The sequence below is a fragment of the Equus przewalskii genome, chromosome 21 (assembly GCF_037783145.1).
Source record: "Equus przewalskii isolate Varuska chromosome 21, EquPr2, whole genome shotgun sequence".
Taxonomy (NCBI): domain Eukaryota; kingdom Metazoa; phylum Chordata; class Mammalia; order Perissodactyla; family Equidae; genus Equus; species Equus przewalskii.
Genome location: NC_091851.1, coordinates 13551223 through 13575116, shown reverse-complemented (window position 1 = coordinate 13575116; position 23894 = coordinate 13551223). Strand labels below are relative to the sequence as shown.

The 23894-nt window shown below is 44.2% G+C and overlaps 1 protein-coding gene across 2 annotated transcripts in view; it reads left to right on the top strand.

The window, feature by feature from the left end:
- The first annotated feature begins 567 nt into the window (after positions 1-567).
- Positions 568-23894, top strand: part of SNAP25 (synaptosome associated protein 25) — an 82511-nt gene continuing 59184 nt past the window's right edge. The window contains exon 1 of one of the 2 annotated variants that reach the window (XM_008521396.2): positions 568-877. The gene's annotated coding sequence lies outside the window, so the exon portion shown is untranslated. The remainder of the gene's footprint in view (positions 878-23894) is intronic. The other variant, XM_008521397.2, reaches the window with a different exon arrangement.

The window sequence follows — 23894 nt, the reverse complement described above, 5'->3', positions numbered from 1 at the left end:
AACTACCCTTCCCTCCTCGCCCAACTCATCCGATATCGCTCAGCGATAATTGCTCTGACGTACTTCAAAATAACGTGTACCGGTCTCTCTCCCCAACTGACTACATTAATGCGAACTCCAGGCTCTCAACGCTCCTTTGATAAAATGGAAAATCGCTCATAAAAATAGCAACCCACGTAGCCTGGCCATATAAGGAGCTGGTGAGGGTTGACAGGGATGCCCCTTCGGACCCTCTTCTTTAGAAAAAGCAAATTGCAGTTGAACAAGCCCCCCCCCCCGCCCCCACCACACACACACTTCTCCTCTGCCTTCCCCTCCCCTTCCACGACTCAACTAAAGACTCAACTTAGCAGGGAAAAAATTGTATGTATATAATCGCATACACATCACACATACACATATATACACACACATACATATACGTGCACACACATATACAAACAAAACAAAGAATATCAGAAAATCAGTCGCGAGATAAACGTGTTTGCCCAACACCGGGTGTTAAAATGGAGTCCTAAGAATCGTCCCGTTCGGGTGTTTACTAAAGAGACTAAAATACAGAGGTTTGCAGTAAAGCGCGCAGGGAGCTGAGTCAAGCGGTCTGCGCCTCGCAGCTCCTCCCCTCCCACCCCCAGCCGCCGTCCTCCCTCCGCCCTCCCCACAAAACACTTCCTCCCCGCCCCTCCAGGAGATAGCTATTAAAAGCTGCTGACGTCAAAAGGGACGGCCATCTTTGATGAGGGCAGAGCTCACGTTGCATTGAAGAAGAAACCTCGGGGAGGTCAGGCGCTGTCTTTCCTTCCCTCCCTGCTCGGCGGCTCCTCCACACTTGGAACCTGCAGGGGCCGGGCGAACACTACCCTCTGGACAAGCCAAGGTAAGGAGCCCCCTCCCCTGGTCGTGTTTCTGGCTCTGGATGGCTGCATACCCAGAGGGGACCACAGCTGGGGAGGCCAAGTGAGCTTGGGCAAATCCAAGTATTTGTGCACCTAGGGTGCGGTATTCCGTGTATGCGCCTCTGGCTAGACTCCCGCCTAGGGCTTTATAAAGTATTTTCGAGGTGAGCTTCTTGGGGCAGGGATGAATGGGGACACTGCAGATGGAACGATGGCGAGGAAGCGCAAGGATACGTACCGAATAACTTACTCTTTTGAAACAGTAGTGGGACTTTCTCTTCCATTTTGCGATGCAGTTTTCAGAGATGTTTAGGCTGCTGTGTTTTTTTTTTTTTCTGTAGTCCAAAAAAACCAAACCCTGTCGTTCTGACCCTATTATTATGACTGTTGTCGTTAGGGCTCTATTATCCAGGGAAGAATTAGGGAGAAGGCAGGGTCTGGGCGCTGGGGAGGCGAAAGAAGGGGGAGTTCCTGCCCCGGGCAAGCTGAGCTACAGCAGCGACAACAGCCTCCATGTCCCACGGACTTGATTTATGCCGCCTGCTCCACGTCAACTGAAGGATGGCCGGAGTCGGCAGGTCGTGCTGGGTGGGAGGGCTCTGCGGAGGGCTGGCGGGGGTGGGCTCGCCTCGGGGACTGCGGCGGCCGGTACTCAGCACCCTGGACAGCAATACCGAGGGACCGCGCTGGCGCCCGCGACCTTTCAGCACCTCGGACAGCAGTCTGGCCACAGCGCCGCGTCTACCTGCGGCACGGATGCCTGGTCAAGGGCTAGATAGATATTCCAGGACTCGAGGCCAAATTGCCTGAAACCCCGGTCTCACAGAGACCCCTAGTAGAGCAGACATAGTAGGCTAAAAAGGAGAAAAAATAAATCCTGCCCACAGGACTCCTTTGCAGGCAATTACCTGCTCCCATCCTCAGCTCCTGCATAGCCTCAAAAAAATAATAGTCTACTTGTGGAAATTTTCTGTTGCCCTCTTCTCGCTTTTTAGGTAGGAAATAAACACATTTTTTAAAAATCTGCATTTATCCTCCAGTCGGATATCAAGCGGTTTGTTTTTGTTTTTAACACAGAGTAGATCTGTCTATAGATCTTGAGTGGGCGTAAATGAGGCATATAAGAAGATGCCAACATGACTTGTTTATAGGAGTGATATAGCTTCATATATATATTTCTGTTTGATAATTATATGGGGGTAGTTGAACTAAGCAGAATCAACTTTAAGAATGAATCCATTTTCTTCTTCCTTCTCCCCCATCCTTGTACTTAGGCATGGATACAAGCATACTCACAAAAATACATCTCTGAGAAATATGACAGGTCCTGTAGAGTATAGATTTAACCTCTTTGGCCATGGTTTCAGAGTGAGTGGAAGTATTTCCTACGAACATTGGTTAATGCAGGCTGGTAGTTCCTGATTTTGACAACAGTAAGACTGGTTTTCCTCAGGAGAATTCAATTGTGTCCTTCAAGATAATGCAGATGAAAGAGCCATAGTGTTAGAATGAAACTGGACTCTGACCTAAAGATCTACTGCAATTTCTATCACAGCACTGCGGGATTTTCCCGAGGTGGCAATAAGTGCTTTAACCATTTTCTACTCTGAGGCTTGGAGCCTCTGAGTGATTAAAAATTATCACAGGGGTATTTCCAGCTGTTTGATATAGATAAAATTGGCACAAAGTGGCCAGGAGTAAAAATGTACTATTTGAGTAGTTGTTAAATAAGAGTAACAGTGTCCTATGTAAGAATATATACAATGCTTTAAAGAAACACTACCATGATCCCCTGAAGAGCCTCAAAATAAGATCTTGGATTGTGTTTAGTTAGTCATAACTCCCATCATTTATATACTAGAGGTACTGAAATGCCCTGTCCACATAGAGAAGTTACTTTCATTCCCAGCCATTTATTTCCTAGTGTTTTTCATTTTTGTGGATAACTGTGTATTTCCATATAAGTATATATTGATCTGTTATTGTATATGGATGTAAAATTATTATTCAAGGGTATGTAACCGCATGGAAGAATTTTATAACTCTGAAATCTGCAGAAGAAATAAACAACTATGTCTTAGTGATGGGAGGAGGGGAGAAAAGATGGGTTAGATTCTTAAAAAATGCTTTGACTTCATGCTGCATGTCCAGACATCTCTCTGCGTAGTTGCGTCAAATAAAAAAACCTAACGCTGCCGGAATTACGTGCTTGGATGTTAGTAATTACCGCTGGGCTTGTTTGCTGGTGGAAGACTGGATGGGGTGAGGAGGTAGGGGACTGCAGTGAAGCTGGCAAAGGGCACATCTCTGGAAGGAAGTGGCGATGTGCACAATTATGGAGCTAATTCTAGGATAGCTTACTGAGAAATTAAAGAAAAACAATGGAAGCATGAATTTAACATTTACATTATTGATAAGCTTCAGGAAAAAATCAAGAGATTTCCTATTTTAAGTTTTAAATTTTAAAAATCCAGGGCAATAGAGCAAGAAGAGGCAGGAGCAGATGGACATAAGGATGCGCCAGGAAACATTCATGCAGACCCTCTCTCAGTACCTGCTTGTTTCCTCATTCGCATTTTAGACATTATCACCTTGGCACTCAGAATACAAAACAGTTTATAATCTTCATAACCTCTCCATGGTAAAATCTCCCAAGAATTCACAATTTTATTTTTACTTTGTTAAGCATGCACAACCACGCATGCACAAATACAATACAAACTGCCCCTTAATTAGCTTGTCTAAAGACATCTTTAAACTCTAAATGTTAATCCCAGAGTGATGGTTATTAACCAGAAGATTAATGTCTCTGCCAGTGGCACCTCTTCCCATAGCAGCCGGCCTTCGGCAGAACATGTGGGTTTTGATGATTGGCAGAAATGAAAGAGAATTTGAGAAAGAGGTTGAGAGAGGAGACATGAAGGATAAAAATAGATAAATCTGCTTTTTATATGATGCACTGCGAATAAACTATTTTTCTCACATTATGGAACTGCTTTACAATTCTCTAGAGGTAAGAAAATTGGTGTTTTCAGCCTCAGCACTAGAAACATTTCTGCAATGTCATCTCTTCTCAGCAGGCACCAACCTGATAGGAAGATATTGATCAATCATTGAGCACCAGATACATAAATGAACCCCATGGAGGGTATAAAGTGTCATGCTTATATGGTCTGTAACCTCAATAAGTTTAGCATCTAGTAGTCTTAACGAAAACAGCAAAAATTAATAAATAATACCAGAATGAAGATGCAATGAAGAAAAATCATGAGGGAGTATATAATTATTTGCCAAGTGAATGTGACCAAAAATAAGCGATGTAAATTCTGAGGAAGACAATATTGCAGTGGACTAGAATGATCTGAGAGAGGAGGAAGGACGTGAGCTGGCTTTCGGAGGTTGGAGAGAGGTAAGGGAGGCCTGCTAAGTAAAAGCGACAGCGTAGGCAAAATTACAAGTTAGGCAAGCCCAGTTATGGTCAGCAAACCCTAAAATGCCCATGCATTTGGATGGAGTGGGAGGCTTGTGTAGAGGAACACTCTGGAAAAGAGAGCTGAAGCCTTCTAGGGAAGGCCTTGAATGCCAAGCAGAGGATTTGGTGCTTTACCTTCTAAAGTTGATTTCTGAGCAGGAGTTGATATAACAAAGTAACCAGGCCCTTTTTAACGTCTGGGAATTGCTGTTGGTAGAGTGGATTAAATTTGTATTCTTCCAGAAATAGAGGGGAGCAAATTGGTATCATAAGGGGTGATTAATTTTTTTAAAAAATCAGTCTTCATTTAGGCATCTTTTAAGATCACGCTTCAGGATACATATGGACTTTTAAGTTCTGCCCAGCAGTTAATTGTAAGTTTCAAGTTTTCATTATTGATTAGAACAAATTATTTGACATGAGCACCTGCTAGAGAGATTGAAAAGTGAGTCAGGATTCCGGGGGTGAGAGGTTTTCAGAAAGCACACTTGAATAATAAACACGCAGAACACCCTCTTGCACCCTCTGATATTCTGCATTGTCAAATCCATTGACTGGAGGGATGAAAAAAGATGCCAATTTTTCTGTGCATGTTTCAGGCAGCCTTACATAAAGCCAGCCCTAAATGGCTAAAACTGGAAAAAAAAAATTTTGGAAAACCAAAGTGAGGTGGACAGCATATCATATTTCTTTCCCTAGCTGACTTTTGCTGATTACCCTCACTCCGGGGCTAGCTCGAGGTCTGAATTATACCCATTTCACTTTTAATCTTGTGGTTACTACTCTCACAGCAGATCTTTAAAATTTCAAATGCTGACAGACCTGCTGAACCAAAATAGTCGATGGCTTCATGTGGAGGAATGAATGGCAGTTGCAGACATAGCTCTTGTTGCTCTTTCAATTCTCCCTCTGAAGTGTCAAGGGACTATCCTCATCTCATCTTCACCAAAACGCTGGCAGAAGAGACATCCTTGGGATAACGTGTTGATTTCTAAGCTGACTCCTTGGGGGAAATTTGGAGGTAGTGATGTTTGATGCTTTAGCAAGAAGTCAGGCTGGTGGTTATTAAACTGAGTGCAGAGGGCCTTCCAAGCATCAAATAAGAGGGAGGGAGGGAGGAGATACGACATAGACTTGAGGAAGCAGGACATCGTGAGTGGAGAGAGTTTTTTAAAAATTAGTCTTACAAGAGGAAAGAGACTTCAGAGAAATTTCCAGAGAACCCTAGCTGCACTATGAATACTTCAGAATTGCTATCATTGCTATAACAATAATAGCTACTCATTTCTACATAATTTTCTTCACAAGGATCTCAAAGTACTTTACCCAATATCAAAGTCCAAGCGGTTTCTGATTTCTAAAGGGATGATGCAAACCATAGTCGTATGAGTTCATATATAATATTAGACAACATTTAGTAAGCCATAAATCTGATTTAGGTGGACAGAGATACCCAAAACAGTGATTAATCAGAATAGGCCCATGGGGGAGAAGAGTAAGCCACTAATTCTAAAAGCTTTTACCTGTACTAGCTCACTGAATCCTCATAACAACCCTGTAATCAGGGTATTATTATTATTTCCATTTTACAGATGAGGAAACTGAGGCAGAGAAAGGCTAAGTAACTCGCCTAACATCACAAAGCAGAGCCAAGATTTAAATGCAATCAGCCTGACTGCAGAGACTAAGCTCTTAACTATATACCATGCCACCTCTTGCATCATCCACATTTTTCATACTGGCCAAATGAGACACAGAGAATGTACGTGGCTTTTTTTTTGGCCATATCTTTTCCCTCTCAGTTGGGCAGCAGGGTATGACGGCAAGGTTGCTGATCAGGATCCGGGAGACCTGTTCTAACCCTGAAGAAACTGCTTGTAATTTCCTGTTTTGGAATCACACTATCTTTAAATAACTCTCTCAACCACTAGTGAACCCAGTTTCTTCATCTGTAAAATGATAGAACTGGACTAATGTTTTCCAATATCCCTACGATTCGTAAGTTAGTGAAATCAGTGCTGAAAACTCTGAGTAATAGGTCTGGGTCCAGTGACCGGATGGTCTCATCTGGCACTGCCTTAATTCTGTTTCAGGAACTGACCTGACTCCTGACCACATCGTAAGATTAATTACATCCACACCCTCCCTCCTCCTCAATCTCTTTTTTTCTGAATGATTTCCTTGACATCATCTTTCTGAAGCCTTTCTGGTCAGATTTCAGAAATCCTGGCTTTTTCCTCAAAGCCTTGATCTGAGTCACCACATTCTTTGGGGATCTCCTGTCCTTCTCAATCAGATTTCTTGCTGTTTGGCACAATCTGTTTCCTACAGCCTGCCTGAACTTTTTGTAATTCTTTTTCCAACCTAATAACTAGTTTTTTCCTTTCTAGACTCCCTTTTGATCATCTCCTATGTCTGACTTGAAGCAATTTATTAGCTGCTATTTCCTCACTCTTCCTCTTTCTTCTTCTGCCACTTAGAAAAGGGAAAACAGAAGCTTTTATAGAATCTGTGAGCTCATAGGTATTTAAAAAGTAACATTTCCGTATGACCTGAATCCTATGATATCAGTAGCCAGCTCAAAAACTAATGAAATTTGGAGGATGGGGGTGGTAATAAATAACATTTCAAAAAAGCTTTCAGGACAAGGGACAAGGAGAGGAGGAAGCTTTAAAGCCTACGAGATTAGGAGTTCAGAGGCTAGCAGCTGGTGGTATATTTATTAATTAAATTCATAGTCACATATGAATTAAATTCACATACTCCAGAAAAACTGTGTTCTCTTAGTTGCTATACCCCCATTTCTATTGCAGATTTCAGCTTCTTTCCACCGAAGTAAAGAATCATATCACAAGAGGAGATCCTAACTGATTTTCTTACCCACAGAAGTTAGCCTCAGTAGTGATTAACTGGTGAGAAGAACAAATCTGCATCCACAAAAAGAGATGGGGGGAAATCCCGTTTAAGGGTTAGTGTCTCCTTTTAAAGGCTTAACAACCATTCTTGAGAAACTCAAAGCAAATTCCAATGCCTGCACCGGATTGATGCTGAATGACAGCTGAGCTAGGTTTGTGGCTTGCTCTCTGTGGTCATGGAAAAATGGATTTGATCCTCTTGGCTAGAAAAGGAAGCCAAATTGTGATCCATGTGAAGGGAAAATTAAAACAACTCACTTATCTTTTCTTCTGCTTTTGGGGTTTTTTTTGTTGTTGTTGTCGATCTGATTTGGTTCCTATTACCCAAAGATGGCTAATTCTCATGTCTTAAATTGAGACTGTTTGCGCTTTCTGCTGACTCATCTCATCATCCAAGGTGGCCCACTTTATATGTGAAGAGCAAGGTTATTTTCCTGTCAACAAGGTAGGTTCTACGAAATGACCATCTGGCCCCAGCTTCCCCATCACTTCCTATATCCAAATGACACCAGTCACAGATTTTGAACTTGGGAGATGACTTTTCATGCCTGCAGGCTTCAGTGAGTGGTTTTGGTCCTTTATTGATGACAGCACATAATAAAATGAAAGCCTTTTAGGTTGCCCCCTGAGGCCAGAGTTGCCCTGCCCTCCTGCCTCATTCCTGCTTTAGAGAAATCTCTCAGTTGAGCTCTGAGAGTCCTGCCAGTTGGACAGAATTCCCTTTCCATGGAGAATCTCAGAACAAATTGCTGATCTCCTTTATTCGTATTCATCTTTTGTACAGTTTCAAAGAATAATGACTGACAAATTGTAAAACAGTGTATTTCTTAAATTTCCCTGCAGTTTGTCCAAGGGTAGTGTGACAGCTACCTAGCTATACATAAATCACCCTGAAACTTCTCCATTGATAAACAGAAAGAAGAGGGAAGTAAATGGCAGTAAGCCTGCTAGGAAGAACACTGGCAAACGATTTCGACATGCAGTAGTCTTGTCAAGTGAATTTTTTATTTTAATGAGGAAGTCCATTATAACTTTACTATAGCACTAGAAATCAAGATAGTGTTTCTGATTTATGTCTGAGAAATTGCTGAACGTATCCACTTTTTCCAATTCCAAGATGACTATCCCTATATTCCTCAAACATAAACCAGCTGTCATTATGGCACTCTTCATTAATTAATTAATGCAACAAATCTTTATTGAGCATCTGTCATATACCAGGAAAACACTGTACTGGTTACTGAAGATAGAGCAGTAAATAAAACGTGCATGTTTCTGCCCTCAGTGAATTTTGCTGGGCATCCCCTTTTGAAGTATTATTATTTTAGAGGACATGTTTCACGTAGAATCTCTTTTAGACTCTAAGACATTAACCCAACTTAGAAAAGAACTTGGCTCTCTAGCCAAATATGCAAGTGAGTGAAGGTTTTTACTGAGTAGCCAGTATCTGCAGAGAGATTGCTACATCATAAACAGAGTACATGTTAGGAACCAGCCTCAGCCATCAAGGAACTTAGCAAATATCTAAGTTGCGCCCTTGTGTAAATTTGTCTCTGTTTACATGGTAATCAACTAGGAAGTCAGTAAAATTTCCTTTAAGAACATGTCTATATCCCAGTCTACTGGGACCTCTCCATGTATAGATCATTTCCCACCACTGATGGGGAGAAAAGGTCAAGCTTTGAGAAACATGGTCCCTCCTAGGCCAGAAAACCTAGCCCCAACTACAGGCGTACCTTGAGATATTGCAGGTTCAGTTCTAGACCACCACAATAAGGCAAATATCGCAATAAAGCAAGTCACACAAATTTTTTGGTTTCCCAGTGTATATAAAAGTTATGTTTACACTATGCTGTACTCTATTAAGTGTGCAATAGCATTATATCTAAAAAAAAAAACCCATGTACATACCTTAATTAAAAAAACACTTTATTGCTAAAAACTGATAATCATCATCCGAGCCTTCAGCAAATCAGAATCTTTTTCCCAGTGGAGGGTCTTATCTCAGTGTTCATGGCTGCTGACTGATCAGGGCAGTGGTTCCTGAAAGCTGGGGTGGCTGTGGAAATTTCTTAAAATAAGACAACAATGAAGTTTTCCACCTCAATTGACTCTTCCTTTCACAAATGATGTCTCTGTAGCATGTGATGCTGTTTGATAGCACTTTACCCACAGTAGAACTTCTTTCAAAATTGGAGCCAGTCCTCTCAAACCCTGCTGCTGCTCTATCAACTAAGTTTATCTAATATTCTAAATCCTTTGCTGTCATTTCAACAATCTTCATAGCATCTTCACTGGGAGTATGTTCCATCTCAAGAAACCACTTTCTTTGCTCATCCACAAGAAGCACCTCCTCATCCATTAAGGTTTTATCATGAAATTGCAGCAATTCAGTCACATCTTCCGACTCCAATTCTAATTCTAGTTCTCTTGCTGTTTCCACCACATCTGCAGCAACCTCCTCCCCTGATCTTAAACCCCTCAAAATCATCCATGTGTGTTGGAATCAACTCCTTCCAAACTCCTGTTATGGTGATATTTTTACCTCTTCCCATGAGTAATGAATGTTCTTAATGGCATCTAGAATGGTGAATCCTTTCCGGAAGGTTTTCAGTTGACTTTACCCAAACCCAGCAAAGGAATCACTAACTATGGCAGCAATAACCTTACAAAACGTATTTCTTGAATAATAAGACTTGAAAGCTAAAATTACTCCATGATCCACAGGCTGCAGAATGGATGCTGTGTTAGCAGGCATGGAAATATTAATCTTGTACATCTCCATCCAAGCTCTTGGGTGACCAAGTACATTGTCAGTGAGCAGTCATATTTTGAAAGGAATCTTTTTTTCTGAGCAGTAGCTCTCAACAGTGGGCATAATATATTCAGTAAACCGTGTTGTAAACAGATGTGCTGTCATCCAGGCTTTATTGTTCTATTTATAGAGCACAGGCAGAGTAGATTAAGCATAATTTTTAAGGGCCCTAGGATTTTTCAGAATGGTAAATGAGTATTGGCTTCAACTTCAAGTCACCGGCTGCATGAGCCCCTAACAAGAGAGTCAGTCTGTCCTTTGAAGCTTTGAAGCCAGGCATTAACTTCCCTCTAGCTATGAAAGTCCTAGATGGCATCTTCGTCCAATATAGGGCTGTTTCATCTACATTGAAAATCTGTTGTTCAGTGTGGCCATCTTCATTCATGATCTTAGCTGGATCTTCTGGAGAACTTGCTGCAGCTTCTCCATCAGCACTTGCTGCTTCCCCTTGCACTTTTATGTTATGGAGGTGGCTTCTCTCCTTAAACCACATGAACCAACCTCTGCTAGCCTCAGACTTTTCTTCTGAAGCTTCCTCACTTCTCTCAGCCTTCATTCTCTTCACTCTCAGAACTGAAGAGAGTTAGGGCCTTGCTCTGGATTAGGCTTTGGCTTAAGGGAATGTTGTGGTTGGTTTGCTCTTCTGTACAGCCCACTAAAACTTTCTCCACATCAGCAGTAAGTCGTTGCACTTTCTTATCATTCGAGTGTTCACTAGAGAGGCACTTTTAATTTCCTTCAAGAACTTTTCCTTTGCAGTCACTACTTGGCTAACCGGTGCAAGAGGCATAGTTACAGCCCGCTTCAGCTTTCAACATGCCTTCCTCACTAAGCTTAATCATTTCTAGCTTTTGATTTAAAGTGAGAGATGTACAGCTCTTCCTTTCACTTGAACACTTAGAGGCCATTGTAGGGTTATTAATTGGCCTGATTTCAATAATGTTGTGTCTCAGGGAATAGGGGGTGCTGAGGAGAGGGGGAGAGATGGGGCAATGGTTGCTCAGTGGAGCAGTCAGAACACACAACATTTATTGATTAAGTTTGTTGTCTTATATGGGTGAGGTTCATGGTGCCTTGAAACAATTATAATAGTAACATCGAAGATCACTGATTACAGATCACCATAACAAATATAATAATAATGAAAAAGTTTGAGATATTGTGAGAATTACCAAAATGTGACCCAGAGACACAAAGTGAGCAAATAATGTTGGAAAAATGGTGTTGACTTGCTTGACACAAGGTTGCCACAAACTTTCAATTTGTAAAAAATGCAATATCTCCCAAGTGCAATAAAGGAAAGTGCAATAAAACGTGGTATGCCTGTATAAAATTCACGGGGCAATGCAAGAATGGGGTGACTGAGAGGAGCAGGGGCATCTTGTGGATGACAGTAACTCCCAAGCCAATCCACTTCACTCTGAAAACTCCCCATCCTTAAACAAGGTTCAAAGATTCAGGATCAAATAGAAGTACGTGTTAGTCCCCCAACTCTTGCTTTTAGAAATTTACCGCTTCTTATCAATGAGCAATGCTCCCATCTGCCTTGTAAGATTTATCACACTGTTTTGTAATTATGTACTTATGCATTTCTCTTCCTTAAGACTGTAAAAGTCTGTGAAAGCAAGGGCAGTATCTTAACTATCTTTGAATCTTCAGTACCTATAACAGTGCCTGTCATATACTGGGCATACAGGAAATGAATGAGCAAATGGGGATACCAACTGCCCCTTTGCAGAGAGAAGAATTCTACCACTGTAAGTAATTCCTCCTTTGATTAATCAAATGATATGATCAGAATAACTCAGGAATGTAGATTTACCCTATAATAAATTTATTCACCCTGGATTAAAATTATGTCCCATGGAAGCACTTTTGTTTACCCCAACTAGCTGCCAAACTTTGGCAAGTAATTTATTTTTCTGAACTGCTGTTTTATCAACTATGAGTCTGGGGGTAAAATGCTAGTAAAGCACCAGAATCATCTCCAGAAAAGCAACATGAAAAGCAGGTTTACATTCAGAGATGAAAAACCATTGCGTATTAGTGATTGAAGTCAATTTCACATATAAAGCCAAGCAGTTTTAACATGTATAACATACACAGTTAAAATTCAATACTTTTCAATAAGACGAAAATAATATTTTTGATGCCATTGTCCACATGTCTATTGAGACATATATTATAGTCACCAGGGGGATAGATTGGTGCCTTCAACCAACTCTTGTCTTCAGGGTCACATATTTGCTGCTTCTACCTTAGAGTTGGTAGCATGTTGTATATAAGCTCTCCATGTTGATTTGGCTTCCAAGAAAATGTCCTCCAAACACATCAGTTTATAACTTTTCCTTTCAAACATCCAGCGTCCTCTTGCCTAGGAGAGGAAAATAAACGGAGGCGTGATATGGTAAATCAGCTCCATTTATCTTTAAGAAAAAGCCATTACCAACTAAGCATTGAATTTTGCATTTCTTTTTCCGCAGTCCTTCTCAGGTCTAAAACCACTGGTCAGTTACTCTGCACCCTACTTTCTGCAGCTGGGGGTGAAGATATTACTTGAACACCATAAGAAAAGAGTAACTAAATATTAAATGCCTGTGGTGTGCTGCGCTAGACACTGGCATACATTATCTCATTTGATTTCCATGGCAACCTTAAAAGAGTCCAGAATTCTTGTTTCTGACTGCAACGTCCATGTTTTTCCCCACCACGCCATGAGTTTTCCCACGAGTTGCACACAATCCATTGAGATCTTTTAATAGAAGGCATGCTCCCGACATGTGGAACTTCAGTCAGCAAAATTCAAAGAACTCAGTCTGCTGGGCTAAAAAGCCAGGCGAGGTACGGTGGCATGAGTGACCAGGAGAAACTCAGGACCCAGATAAACTCATTGAGCACTGAACTGAGAGGCAGGTTGTTGCATTCTTAACCTATCTCTGCCACTTCAATTTTATGACCCTGACCAACTTACCTAACCTGAACGAAGCCTCAGTTTTCACATCTGTAAAAAGACAGCAATAGCTGCTATGCATACGTCATGTGGTTGTCATGAGACCTAAAGGAGCTAATGCTTGTGAAGTACTGTTACCTCCACCACTCTGGGAGAGAGGAAGGAGCTGTTGTTATCATGTTCCGTTATCCGCCTTTTGCCATGCCAGATTTCCAATGTTCTTTATGGCAGGTTATGTGAAGGCCAGGTACTTCTTTTCCTCTGTATAATGTTTTCTTAAAGAAATGACAGGTCTTGGCATCACATTATTTTTTAGCTTGAGCAGCATGCATGATAAAATGGGGAAATATGTCAACAGTCTTTGATTTTTCTATTTGGGGGAGGATTTTAAAAATGCCTTTGAGGGGCCAGCCCCATGGCATAGTGGTTAAGTTTGGCGCTCTCGACTTTGGCAGCCTGGGTTTGTTGGTTCAGATACTGGGTGTGGACCTAAACCACTCGTCAGCCAGGCTATGACAGTGCCCCACATATCAAGTGGAGGAAGATTGGCACAGATGTTAGCTTAGGGCTAATCTTCCTCAAGCAAAGAAAAAGAGGAGGACTGGCAACATGTTAGCTCAGGGCTAATCTTCCTCAGCAAAAAAAAAAGAAAAAAGAAAAGAAAAGCCTTTGAATAGCATCTCTTCTTTGGGAATGGCCTTGTGATTCTCAAGATAATGTATGGAGACCAAACAGGCTTGATCTAAACACTGTAACTAAACACTGGTCTCCTCTTGCTTAATGCCTTGGGTTTTAAGGCCCTTAAGGAGTTAAAAGGAGAAGGTATGCAAAATTTCATGCTATTCTGTAGCTTAAGAAAAAGAAATTTGCTGTAAGCTATTTAGTGAACCATTATTGAAGCTACATCTGCCAGCTTCATTTTGTATTCAGCTTTGTGTTAAGGCTTTTTGCTGAGGAGGGTTGGTTCCTTATTAAATATTGTGTGAGTACATGTGTGTGTGCATGTGTATTTTTGTATGTGCACATAATATGCAGGCAGAGAAGTATAAACACAGACTTTTTCTTGCAGCCAGCCTTGGGTACAAGATTCCTACATGCCTCATCTTATTGTCAAAACCTTTAGCTTTATTCATAAACCGATAAATATAAAACCTGCATAGGCAAGTTATAAGAATGGCAAAACGTAGGCTCCTAAGCAGCATTCACAGAATGAGGCCCCTTCAAATTTGGAAAGGGATCACAAAGCAACCCTGTATGCAATGACGACTTCAAATTCTGCCTTGGGGAGCATTCCTGTGTATCTAGGCATACAGGACAAGTGAGCTTGCTGGGAGTTTTTGAAACCCACGCTTGTCTTTTGAGCATCTACTATGTACCAGTTATTGTATTACTGTCTATCGTACTAGTATTATATTTAATTTCTACAGCAATCTCTTAAGTGGTGTGTGTTATTTTCCACACTTGACTCAGAGAAGATACTGTTTGGCCAAGGTCCTACTAAGGTACTAATTGCCACCCTACCCCCTCCATGAACTAACTGATACATACACAGGGGTTACTGATGGAAATATCAGGCTTTTTGTTAAAGGCTGATTGGAAAAAAAATGGTTAGGACCAGCAGCCAGAATCAGACTAGTCCTACTCCAAGTCTAGACAGTGGGACCCACCAAAGGAGAAAGGGATGCAGAGATATGTGTAGTCAGACAGGACAGGTAGACTAGCTTAGGTCCTATCTCCCTCCTCCACTCATCCCTTCCAAGGCGCAGAACCTGCCTCAGGAGGTTTGCAGGTTGGAGGAGTAGAAAATGAAACCTTGCTGTGGGCGGGAAGATCCCAGAGAAAAACTCAAGTAGGGGCCTGAACTATGCTTGCTTATTGCCTATTTCCCATCTCACAGAGCACTTAAGTTGGGGGTGGGAGGGGCAAATAAAGGTTGAGTGGAAGAGATGTTAGAAGCTATCTTTCCAATGCTGGTCTTCCCAAAGAGGGGAGGTTCCCATTTTAAGGGACGAGGTAGGAATTGATGGGTCTTGGAGAGAGAGAAAATGGTTCCTCCTTCTTCCAAATGGCTAATAAGAGAGACAACTTGAGTTTGAATTTAAGATCCCAAGTGCAATGCTACTGACCCTCCACAATCAATGACTCATTACTCTAGGACATTGGTTCTCAAACTGTGGTCTTTGGACCAGCAGCAACAGCATCCCCCAAGACTTTGTTAGAAATGCAATTCTCAGGCCCCACCCCACACCTACTAGATCTGAAACTCTAGGGCTAGGGCCAGAGTTTTCATCACCTCCAGATGATTCTGATGCATGCTCAAGTTTGAGAACCAGTGATCTAGAGATCTAAGTAGCTCCTTCAAGTGTTCACATTGATGTTAAAAGGATCTGATGAGGATGAGGTGTTTCCAGTGCCCTCCATCTTACAAAAGCTATGACTAGGTACTTGGAGAGAGAAGAGCTGTCCTGGGCCACTGGATAGAAGTCTGTACTCAACCTTTTAACTTAGTAATAAAGATGCTGTTGTTCATATTGTTCAGAATGAATTTGAAGGGTGAAGAAGGCAAGTGTTCACAGAATGAGGACAGGGGTCTTGGTTGGGGGACGGAAGGCTCCTTTGTTATGCTTTTTACCCCCTGCTACAATGGCTCAATCTCTGGCTCCCAGCATCTTCCCCCCAAAACTTACCAAAATTTAAAATCCTATCAAATGACAGGAGAGCCCCTTTCTTCTTTCTTCAGTCCTGACCTATAGCCTCTGAAGAATAAGAGAGAGGAAAATGTACCCACTCTGCAAAAGATAAAGCAGTTCCCATTGTTCCTCCTTTGGGCTCCTCAACAAACTGTCATAGGTGCATGGAGGGGTCCTGGCCCTTTTCCACTCATCCCAGCAATTTCCTGTTTTCTGCTATGGATCAGAGCACTAACTGCCCTTAGGAAAAGGAGGCTGTTGGCTCTCATCATCCTTTTTTTTTTTTTTTTTTTTTCCTCTTCTCATGTAGAATCATAGATTTGGGTTGCTGGGGTGGACTTTACAAATGGTGTTTGTAAGAAATGACAAATGACTAGGCCCAGAGATAAATTACTTACCAAAGTCACAGGGTGAGCATTGCAGCCAGGGCTCCTGACTCATAGTTCAGTGCTCTTTCTACAGCCCCGTGCTGCCTTGCCACTTCTGTCTCCATCTCTTCCAAATTTTCTCTCCAGCACAGGTCCACACTCCAATCAGGACATCTCTCAGTCTGTTGTTCCCCTCACAGGTCTTTGGCCTTAAATGGTAACCCAATGTCTATAAAGCCAGAGTAAGAACTTCCTCACGATTCTGAGCTGCCAGGCAGAGCTTCCTGAAAAGGTTGGCTATATTGCTTATGTCTATTTGGATTTTTCACATGACAGAAATCTAAATATGAGTGAGTTAGGCAAAAATGGAGGTGATTGGCTCAAAAAGTAGGAGTAAATGTTGAACAGTCAAACCATGGGAAGGGCAGTGACGTCGCTGGAATTCAGGAACAAGTCAAACCCAGTGTTCAAACACCACCAATGCTCTCTCTGCCTCCTGTCCCTGCTTCTTTCTGTACACTGACTTCACTTTCTATTGTTCAAAAGCTAGTTCCTCCCTCCACATGCCAGAAACATGAGCACCCAATTTGTACTTACTGCACACTCCACTATGGAAAGGGGCCGCCGTTTGTTGTCTGTGCCCCATGTTCAAAACTCTCAAGGAAGGGTTCTGATTGGTCCATGGGCCAGGTGCTCAGCTTATACCAGTGAATTGTGGGTGTCTCATGAAAGAGTATGATTTACGTGCTGAAACCACCTAATTTGATTGGGGCAAGAACCAGTTTCAAGGCAGACATAATAAGCCATATTATGTGTCCCCTAAACACAGACGTAATTTTTATCAGGTCACTTACCAAACAATTGTATTGATTCACTCTGTGTCTGTTTAATGACATTTGCTTCCTTTTTTCCAAATTGTTTTCCCACTAAGATCTAATTTTTTAACTTCCTGACAGCTCTGGAAAGGAAGATGACAAAAAAACCCCACAAAAGCCCGTAACCACTTTGCATATATAAAAACTGGAGCATAACAAATTTGACTGCCCTGGAAAAGATCGCCTACTTAGTTGATGGCAGAGCCAACTTAAGGATGAAGGTTGACCAGATATCCAGTTTTGCTCTGACTCCATGCCAACTAATGGCTTCTAGGCTTATATTGTCTACAAACTTGCTTTATTTGGCCAGTGTTGAATTTGCAAATATCTTAAATCTGAATGCCTTAAGGCGGGATGTTCCCTCTCCAATTTGCCACAGAGCCCAACACTACAAGTCTTTGTATACCTGGTTGAATCTATACATTTGTATTGTCTTCTCAGCCTCCATAGGGATTTGGGTTTGCTTCCACTGCCTACAAAACTTACGGCATTCTTGGTGGTTCCATGATCTGCCAAAATCAGATACAGCTAGAAGTTTCTATGTGAATAGGATTCGCTTTCTGTTTTTCCCACCGACCCTACTGGCAGTCTGGTGAAGCCCATGGATCCCTTTGCAGAGTGTTATTTTTTTAATGTGTAAAATAAAATACATAGGATTTCATAAGAAACTAATTACACTGAAGTAGAGTTGTCAAAATATTTTTAAAATTTGTGATATAGTAATATATGATCTTTTAAAAATTAAAGCATTAAATAACAATATTAGGTGGTGAAACTAATAGTTAACATAATTTCCACGTTGTGATGAGAATAGATGATATTTTGAGGTGTCTGCAACAACTGTAAAGTGATGTGGAGACATCTGAGATTTCTACTGGTGACGCATCAGGGTCGAGCTCCAGCCCTCCCAGTGATGAGGTGGGAGGAAGCCAGTGGAGTGAAGGCAGGAGTGCATCTACGTGTCATCCGGGCACCAGTGAGATAGCTGGGAGACCCCCCAACAATTATTTTTTGTTGTGTAACAACCAAAAAGTTGCCGTGTAACAAAAATTTGTTTGTTGTGTAACAAATTACCCCAAAACTTAGTCACTTAAGACAGCAACTATTTCTTCTTGCTCACAGGCCTGTGGGTTCACTGGGTGCTTCCTCAGTCAGCTGGTAGAGTGGCTGGGGTCTTGGTCTATGATGTCCTCACTTCCATGAATGGTAATTGGTGCTGGGGTGCCTAGACCACATATCTCTCATCCAAAGACAGCAAGAGAGCGCGAGCACCAGTGTGTAAGCACTTTTCCAGTCTGTTCAGGCCATATTTGCTATTGTCCCACTGGCCAAAGTAAGACACATGGCCAAGCACAGAGTCCATGTGGGAGGGGGTCACCACAGCCCCCACCAATCTGGGGAGCATAAGTCAGAGAAAGCCCCTCCGTGTGCCACAGGCTGGGCACTAGGCACTGCCTGTCTATTCTGGGGCTACACATCATCCATTAAATTCTACAAACCAGGGAACTTGGGCATGGGTTATCATTGACCTGCCACCGTAGGCCTGCCAATTCTTTCCCCAGCCAAACCTGGAGCCCTTGGGTTTAAGTTTTGGGTCTTCATGGGTCAAGAGGGCACCTGGAACATCTCGCTTCAGCTCTTCAAGGTGGCTAAGTGATCACAGACCCAGATGTCTGGTATATTCCAGGGGCAGTCAAAGTGAGAATTTTCTCCTCTGAACATTGAGGATGAGTACGCCTTTCCGGGTCCAAACTGGAAAAAAATTATCCTCTTATTGTTTTGTGATGATGTTTCTTTAGCTGAAATTTCACTTGGGCTTATCTTGGTGAGGGCAATTGTATTTGAAGTTTTGTCTCTGTCTTTCCAGAAGTCCCCCCTGTTTAAGCAAACCCTGCTTTCTCCTCTAATTGCAAGAGCTCCCCATAATGGCAGAAATAATTCTTAGCCAACCTTCTGTCCAATGAGCGCCTTGGAAATGGGAACCCAAGGGAGGAGGCAGTGGAAAAAACCCTGAAGGCTTTTCAACTGTGCTGCTGCGTCATGGAAAACAAGCCAGGCACCTGCACTGGGGCCTCACAGCAGGCCCCGCCACAGCCTGCGTCTCAGTTATTCCATAGATTAGCAGGGGACGTCTGACTCACCCAGCTGTCTAGTCAGGCTCTTCCAAATAGCATTCTGAGTCCTGGCTGTACATTTTCCCAACTCACTTCAGATATCAGATGCAGACCCCTGGAGATTATACTCTAGGCGAATGAACTGTCAGGCGAACGAACTGTCCACTCTTTCAGATCTGACAACAGCTTCAGTTTCCTGAGCCCCAAAGTTAAAAAAAAAAAAAAGAATTTAAAGGCTTCTAAATTCCTTAGTCAGAATGCTGTCTTAGGTTGGGTTCTCCCAGAAGCAGAGTCTGAGAGAAGGATGCAGCGCACATATTTTATTTGGAAAATGATCCTAGGAAGCACTGGCGGGTGAGCAAGGGAGCTAGCTGGGATGGGAAGGCAGCTAATACAGGGGGCAGCATGAGCAGTTTACCCCCTGCTGGGTTCAGTCCTCCGGGGACCTCCCTCCGAGGGAGTATAGCATATGCCCGAATTGCCCTGCCAGAAGGACAAGGAATCTGGGTTATTCATGCACCAGCTCCCATCCTTCAGCGGCTAGGGGCCCTTCGCAGAGGTGTCAACTTGTCCCCAGCCCTGTGGGAGGCCAGGTCTACTCCCGAGACTGGAGAGATTCATGGCAGTGAGTCGTAGGGGCTTGTAGCAGAGGCTCTCAGAGTACGCAGGAAAGACAAGCGCCCAGGAGACGTGGGTGGAGGATCAAGAACGGCTGCTACCATTTTGCAAACTGTCATCTCCAGCCACCCCAAGCATCACAACAGCTGTCTCCAGCTTGGGTGCATGGATAGTTCAGCCCTTCATTTATTCAGCACATGTTCATTGGGCTCCTACTGGGCACTATTTATTCAGCACCCATGTGCTAGGCACTAAGTGCATGTTTTTGCATTCATCATCTCATTTGGTTCCCATGACAACCTGCAGGCTATTGTTAGTTTTATTTTACTGCTGAGAAACGGAGATGTAGAGAGGTTGAGTAAATTACCTAAAGTCCCTCAGTTTGAAAACGGTGGAGCTGACATTCTCATCCAGGTCCACCTTCAAGCTTAAGCTCCATCCCCTGTAACCCCCACCCCAGTGAGGTGGGGGGGTCTATTCTGCTGCTGATGTGAGAGAAGGTCCAGCCATGCCCGGCCCCTGGACCACCTTTTCTCCAAAATCCTTCCCCTCCCCCCTTCCTTGTCTCTCCTGTTTCTTTATCTTGGTTCTCCAGTTGGCTCCAGGGAATTAACTCTGTCCCTTCGGTATCCCAAACCCTCTCTTAGGGCAGTGGGCTGTGCCTCACATCCTCCAGACCCCCTTTCCCTGGGCACTGTGACTACTAGCTCCAAGCTCATCACATCTTTGAATCTCTGAGTCCTTAAACGCCCTCCAACTCACACCCACCCGTGATCTGTGCTCCTTCAGCCAGCATCTGCCAGCTGCTTTGGCAGGTCCTGCTGCTTCTGGTGTCCTAGTGAAGGAATCAGAGAACCATCTTTGTGGCGTCTTGTGACTTTAGGGTGGGTTTCACCCGGGGCCCCAAGCAAATGGAACCAAATGGTTTGGTTTTAAGCATCAGACCAAAATGTAAGTCCCAATTTACCATTGTTAATATTTTAAAAATAAAATGGCATGGCGCAAGGACCCAGGGAGGGAATAATTAACTGCAGCCTGCCAGGAGGAGTGTAGGAGGGAGGCAGCAGCTCTCATGGTCTCAGGGAGAGGACCACAGCGGTAAACACAGAACTTCAGTTTCCAGGTGGCAAAAGAATATAAAGGGGAGCGAGTGGGGTGCAAGACGATGCTGTACGGCTCCGTTTTAGAGCGCGTATATCCGACTTCGTGAAAGTCATACTATCATTTTGAAAAACAATGTCAGTAGAGCATCAGTGGCAATACCATGTCTGGTGTGCAGAAGCCAGTATGGGTGAGCAAGCCATTCTCTCCATCCTCACAGCCCCAAACCAGAAAATGAAGTTGGAACTGAAAGGACTAGAACAAGGGGGCTGAGGTCTTTGGTGGAAAATGCCCTGTTATAGGTCAGTGAGCGTAGATTTTATACCATGGATCCAAAGAGGACATTTAAATGACCAAATCCAAAGTGCTTTAATGGAGAAGGCAGACGAGGGGGCTGTGGTCATTCAGCTGGTTCTACCTCTCATCTTAGATTCTGGCTCCGGGTGCCTTTGAACCACTCCATGTGCCGCGCCACCTCTGTGCCCCTATGGGTGGGGATTGGAGAGTCATGGAAGCCACCAACTCAGCCCTCTCATTCACAAGCAAGAACACTGTGGTGACTTTGTTAAAATAATGCTTATTAAGTGGAGCCCCCCGGCTACACCGCAGTACCCACGAGCCCTCCCTAAGTAGAGGAGCAGAGGGAAACGAGGGGGTAGGAGCCCTCTCATTTCGAGGAGGCAGCACTGGGAACCTGCAGGGGCCTTTCTGGAACTCAGGTGTGTTCCTTATCTGTTGCTGTGTAATGATATTACCGCAAACCTAGTGGCTTAAAGCAGCACACGCTTATTATCTCATGGTTTCCATGGGTCATCAGTCTGGGCATGGTGTGGACAGGGCTCTCTGCTCCAGGTCTACCCTCCGGGGGTCAGCCGGGCTGCATTCCCATCTGGAGCCTGAGGTCCACTTCCAAACTCATTCAGGTTGTTGGCAGAATTCAGTTCTTGCGTTGTAGCACTGAGGGCCCAGTTTTCTGGCTGGCTGTCAGCTGGGGACCATTCTCAGTTACTTGCCACCTGGCCCCCTCACAGGCCCTCTCACAACAATGCAGTTTAATTCTTCAAGGCCAGCAGGAGAACTTCTTCAGCAAGGGCCATGTCCCTCTTTTAAGATCTTCCACCTGATTAGGTCAGGCCCACCCCAGAAAATCTCCCTTTTGATTTTCTCAAAATCAACTTCTTGGTGACTTTAATGACACATGCAAAACCCCTGTACCTTTTCCATATAACATAACCTAATTATAGAGTGACATCCTGTCATATGCATAAATGCCGCCCACGCTCAATGGGAGGAGATTACACACAGAGCTTGTGTACCAGGGGTGGGCATCTTGAGAGCCATCTTCAAATTCTGCCTCCCACACTGGGGAAAGCCCAGTTCTGCTTCCTTCAGCCATCTGCACGCTCCTACCCAAGGGGGCACCTGGATCCACATTACACAGTCAGAGGCCTCCCAAATGAACGTCTCTCAGCAGCCAGGCCTCATTCTGAACTGGGTAATTTTGATGTTTGCAGACCCGCCTGCCAGCCTGAGTTGGGGCCCGCAGGCATTCTTCTGACCTTGATTGCCTCAATCCACAATCATCATGGTTCCAGCAGAGGGGAGGCCCGCAGAGCCTGGAAGAGCAGGCAGGGAGCTCAAGAGGATTTGACTTTCAGTGTTTGCTGTTGGCGTCCCGGGAGCGGTGTGAATGGCTTCAGTGGCTCTGTGGAGCCAGCAATCACTGCAGCTTTGGGGGTCCCCGACATGAGCTAGAGAAAAGCCTCTGGGAAGCAGCTGCTTGGGGTCCTGGGGATGGCCTGCGGCCTCGCTGAGCTTCCACGGAGGTTAGCAAGAGGTCTGGGGCTGCCCGCCCTGCTCGCGGGAGGCCAGTGAGGGCTGCCAGCCACAGCACAGCGAGCCCTGCCAAAGCCAAAAACAGTGGCAGAGGCCTTGGCCAGAGAAACAAGGATTGGGACAGACCTAGGGGGCAGGCTGGTGGGGGTACGATTGGGGACAAGGGTGGCATCTTTCTTCTGTGAGTTATAGGCAGCCTGGCAGTGCCTCCTGGGCCTCAGAGGGCATCGGGTGAGTTCAACACTGAGGGTCCTCATCAAGCAGAGTGGAGGCAACAGCACCGTCCATCTCCCTCCTCCTTCTGTCATTCACCGCATATTTACTGAGCGTCTATTCTAAGCCTGGGAAAACGGGTGAACAGGTCAGGCAAGGTCTCCTCTCGTGGAGATAACATTTGAGTGGGGGAGACAGACATCAAACAAACAGGCAAGAACAATATCAGATGCGGATAGGAGCTCAGTAGGAGATTAAAATAGAGTGAGGTGGTAACAAGAGACGGGGGGCAGGGCAGCCCTCTCTGAGGAGATGACAGTTCATCTCTGAATGAGAAGGGAGCAGTCATGATGGCAGAGAGTATTTCAGAGAGACGATGCGCAGCCCCGAGGCAGGAGCAAGGTCGGTGTGTTTGCGGAAGCGCAATGGGCCAGTGGAGTTGGCGGGAAGGGGCGGAAGAAAGGTGGTGTGAAATGAGGCCAGAGAGGGAGGGCAGACCGGATCAGTCCGGGCCTCAGAACTGGTGAGGAGTCTGGCTTTTGTTGGACGAGCGCTGGGACGCCCCTGGAGTTTTAAGAAGGGGAGTGACATGATCTGCTTTATCCTTGAACCAGATAACTCTGGATTGTGGTGAAGCACGAGCAGAAACTGCAAGCCCAGTAGGAGGCATTTGCGCCGCCGGAGTGCGGCTGTGGATGAAGAAATTTAGACCCAGTGAGACGATGTGACTTACGAGGGGCTCCCAGCTAGACAGGCATGGCCAGCGGGCGAGCATCATCAGGCAGGGCCACCAGGGAACCGTAACTGTTGTCCCCTCAGTCACCACCTGGGGCGGAATGCAAATTGATGTAAGTCGAGTTTCCTGGTTGCAGTGGAATTCATGTGCAAGTGATTTGGTGAGGAAGGATTTTCAGGTCAGCCTTTAAGAACATAAAGGAAGCAGGTTGGGGCAGGGAAAAGAGCCCGGCAAGGATGTGGTCTCCCGTACTGACTTGCCTCAGCCTGGTCCAGGTTCTGGAGTGTGAATTGCA